The sequence below is a fragment of the Balaenoptera ricei genome, chromosome 5 (assembly GCF_028023285.1).
Source record: "Balaenoptera ricei isolate mBalRic1 chromosome 5, mBalRic1.hap2, whole genome shotgun sequence".
NCBI classification, from domain to species: Eukaryota; Metazoa; Chordata; class Mammalia; order Artiodactyla; family Balaenopteridae; genus Balaenoptera; species Balaenoptera ricei.
Genome location: NC_082643.1, coordinates 109519064 through 109523624, shown reverse-complemented (window position 1 = coordinate 109523624; position 4561 = coordinate 109519064). Strand labels below are relative to the sequence as shown.

Here is a 4561-nt window from a genome sequence, read left to right as displayed (position 1 = left end):
GTATGTTTGAATTAGTTACAGCCCACTTCAATTTAAAGCTCCATTTTAAGTGTCTGTATATGTAGAAGCATGCTAGGGCGATAGGAAAGTGATTTTCTCACTCCATCATTACAGAATTACACTCACTGTAACGTTATGACAACCCACTTTCTCCTGTAAAAGAGGAGAAAATAGCTGATAATATATCGGCTATAGAGCCTTGTTCAGTAACCTCTCATTAGGTTTGAATTATTATATCTAGAAGTAGACCCACAGACATTGCACTGTAATTACACGAAAAGAGCAACATCAAGGCTTTCTTTTCTCTTTTTTTCCCCAGTCTCAGTCGGTTCTCAGAACACACCCCTCACCTGATCTCCAGGATGCGGACTGCACAGTGGTCACGGCATTGTCCACCAGGGCTCACGGTCACGGTGGCAGAGGGCTCCCTAAACCTCCCTCATCTCTAGTTTAACCCACTGTCCCTAATCTCCCCCACCCCGGTCCCCTGGCCCTACTTCACCAGACACACTTTTGTAATCCTCTCAGGCTCCACGGCAATAAAGAAAATACTGTGGGTTCATCCAGGTGCATCTGGGACCCAGGGGGCACCTCTCACACTCCAATTTCCTTCCTCCCACCTGGTGGGGCCCGGGTCCCCCCGCGGACCAAGTGGCCTAGGGCTCTGCCTCTGGTCTGTGCAGCCAAGGCTACTCTATTTCTGAGTGTTCTAAGATTGATGATTATTACAGTTATGGTAAAAGGAACATTGTTTTTTCCTGGAGGATTCTGGAGATTTTCTTACTGGGAAAAGGTCTCAAAGCCATTTATACTCAGCTGACTGGGTAAAAACTGAGATTAAGAAGAATGGATATGTCACAGCATCTTCTGTAAGTTAAGGTAAAGAGTCATGGATGGAACTAGTAAAAATCAGGGCATTCCTTTGGCTTCCCAAACAAAATGTACCATCTAAGTGAGCACTGAGGTGGTGTATCAGACCCAGGAGGCTGGCGCCAGGAAATGCCTTATCCAAGCACTGTCTGCACAGGCGTTTTGAGCCGGAGACTTAGTTTCTTCCTCCTGATCTCTCCTCAGAGCCTCCTTTAGGTTTTCTGTTACCTTCTTCCTCTTAAGTAGTTCCCCCAGAGAGAGAACCATGCACATCTGTTTTTGTGAGATGATAAAAAGGAGCTCTAACCATGACAAAGATGCCATGTAGAAGCTACAATGGAAACAGTTTCAATAATTTTTTTCCTTCACTGATGAGAAAAAGAAATATTTTAAGTTCATCAATCTAAAATTTCTTATTTGTGATTTTAAGTAGTGAGGGTATTTAAAATAATATAAACAAATAAATAATAGATTTATGGTTATTTCATCTATATCCCTAAAAGTTTTTTTTATTTTTTATTTTTTTCTGGCCTTGGCCGTGCCATGCGGCTTACGGGATCTTAGTTCCCCGACCAGGGAAGGAACCCGGGCCCTCTCGGCAGTGAAAGCACAGAGTCCTAACCACTGGACCTCCAGGGAATTCCCTATATCCCTAAAAGTTTATATGTACAAGTGGGACCAAAAAATTGGGAGAAGGACTATCTCATGGAAAAATGGGGATCCCATCATTTGTCATTAAACGATTGATTTTTTAATCTCTCCATTTGTTCAAATGTTTGTTTCTATCTCTCAGTAAAACTTAGGTAGGGGGCTTCCCTGGTGGCACAGTGGTTGAGAATCTGCCTGCCAATGCAGGGGACACGGGTTCGAGCCTTGGTCTGGGAAGATCCCACATGCCACGGAGCAACTGGGCCCGTGAGCCACAGTTACTGAGCCTGTGCGTCTGGAGCCTGTGCTCCGCAACAAGAGAGGCCGTGATGGTGAGAGGCCTGCGCACCGCGATGAAGAGTGGTCCCCACTTGCCGCAACTAGAGAAAGCCCTCGCACAGAAACGAAGACTCAACACAGTCATAAATAAATAAATAAATAAATAAAAGAACGTGAATGTCTTAAAAAAAAACTTAGGTAGGGAATAATATGATGACAAATAAGAAAGATTATTATGCCAGCTATATGTAAATGACCTGGAGAAGTGGAGATCTGGAAAGGAGGATACCGTAGTTATAAAAGAGCACAGGGAACTGAAAAAGAAGTGAGGTTTTCAAGAACTTTAACCAAGAAAACCTCAACAGGTCTTGATGACAGATCAGGTGTAGAGGATGGCATTATGAATAATGAAGTCAATGTGATGCCGAATTTGAGGACTGTTCCTTGGGAAGGTTCACAGGAGAGGCAGTATTAAGACTGGCCTGGCTCTGATTGTCTTGATCCTGATTCTTCACACTCTATCCATCTAATTAAATATTGCTGATGAGGATGGGGATGTTAGCTCTTGGTGATGCAGTAGTTTGTCGTTTCTCTAGGCGGTAGTATCAGAGAACCAACTTCTGTTCAATTCCTACACCCTCATTTAAGGGAGAAAGAAGCCTGAGATGTGAGAGCTCTGAGGAGAAATGGGAAGGACATAATGGATTCCCTGGCAAGCCTAGTCCCCAGAAATCCTGCACGAGTACAATCCTAACCCTTCTCCTAGGCTGATAGTTGTTAAATTGATGTTAGTGTCAATTGGGTTGTACAAAGATAAAGGTCCTTTCTTGGAGAAATTCCAGTGAGAACTTGAGCTCATGTTGCCTGATGCTTCAGCCCTTCTTCCTCATCCCGGTCAATGCATCTACCTGGTATAAATATCTCCTGACTCATCGTAGCCCCAGCTAGTGGAAGCAACTCTTCATTCTCACTCTGTTACTCAGAAAAAAACTGTGGGTAGGAAGTAAATCCCAGTAGACACACTAAACATCTCCCCTCCAAACACATGCTAGGGAGATTCATACTTACATTGTTTGGGAGATACACAAACACTCACAAATATTGATAGTTTGGAAAGAAGGAGAATTTGATGTTAAAATTCAAAATTAGCTAACTGCTCAAATACTCCAAGTGATTGCATATATGAATGTTGGTGCAAAGAGTGCCTGGGTATAAATTGTGAGCTACTGAGTTGGGGTACTATTTAAAACATTATGGCTCTCAGTTTTCTCCAAATTAATATACCAGTTATTCAGAAATGCAATTTTTAAAAAATTAAATGAGTTGTTTTATAATTTTGAAGTATTGCCCATACATGGTAAATCAAATTAAAGCAGCAGAAAGCAATACACAATCAAAAGTAAGACACTGTTCTCCCTTCCTGTACCCTCAATCTCACTCCCCAGAAGTAACTGTATCAGTCATGAATACTTTGGCTGCAAGTAACAGGAACCCCTATTAATATTGGCTTTTGTTAACTTATATGAAATTCAGAGGTAGGTGGTATCAGGGTTGATTCTGTACTTTCTGACGTAATCAAGAAGTCACCCTCTATTCACAGTGTACCAGCAGTGTCACACCTCATTGCCACAAGGAGCCTAACACAGCTCTAGGCATTTTCAAATCAAAGTTTCCTAAGCAGGAGGGAATGGGCTAGAAGCAAAAAGACCTTTCTCCTCATGCACATCCTTGTTTCCTGAGGCGGGAAATCCTCCTAGAAGCCCTAAGCAGACTTCCCCTCATCTCTCATGCCCCAGACAAGAACTGACTCCTATCCCTAGAGCCACCATGGGCAGAAGAGAATGAGACCCGTGACTGATTTAGGTTCATAGTAACTCCTCCCCTGGGCCGGCACATGGCTGCCTCAACAAAACCAGTGTTCTGTTGGCAAGAAAGAAGGGCGATGGCTATTGGGCAGGCAACCACCAGTGATGGCCAGAATGAAAATGATCAACTGTGTCTTAATATCTGCCCAGAAATTTTCTGTATGTATTTAAGTAAATATATTGTGAGTACTATATACTGTATCATATGTATGGATATGCCATATATATGGTCAGATATGTATATATGCACATACACACAAATATTCACACATGATACTTGCCTAAGTATCTTACATTTTTTTAGATAAATGAAGTACTCTATGCATATTGCTTAGCATATAACTAGCATATAGTAAGTGCTTTATCAATGCTAATTACTATTATTCTTACTTATAGTTTTGTTATTATTATAGTCTTTAAGACAACATACACCCTTTTTAAAAAGAATGAGGCTCATTTTCTAGCAAATGCTAAATTTTACTTTGCCAGTACTTTAAAAAATTATGCCAGCACTTTTATTTTGGGCTATTGAATACTCTTGAAGATATGAGCTGCATAGCTCCTTTTATGAGAGATAAGAATTACTGTGGTCAGCAGTAAATTCCATTGAAACATAGTGAAATAATTTTGTGAATAATAGCTAGGTGACTAAATGTTTACTTTCTGATGACTATCGAAACACAAATATTTTCTAATCATGTTAATATGCAGGCAGAAGTAAAAAGGTTAGGTATTAAACATTTTTTGGTGTATTTGCACAAAATACTATGTTAGCAAGTGAATTTTACATTATTGACAGATTTTTTTGGAAGAAAAAAATAACTTCACAACTATTTGCCTAATTTATGCAGCACAGAGAACATGAGAGTTGTTTGAGAAATTCTCATTGGAAGAGAAGG

General features: G+C 40.7%; 1 non-coding gene across 1 annotated transcript; it reads right to left on the bottom strand.

Moving 5' to 3' along the window:
* Window positions 1-316: 316 nt before the first annotated feature.
* On the bottom strand, window positions 317-398 carry LOC132366787 (small Cajal body-specific RNA 18). Its single transcript, XR_009503514.1, has one exon. It is a non-coding gene; the product is annotated as a small Cajal body-specific RNA 18 (non-coding RNA).
* Window positions 399-4561: the final 4163 nt, after the last annotated feature.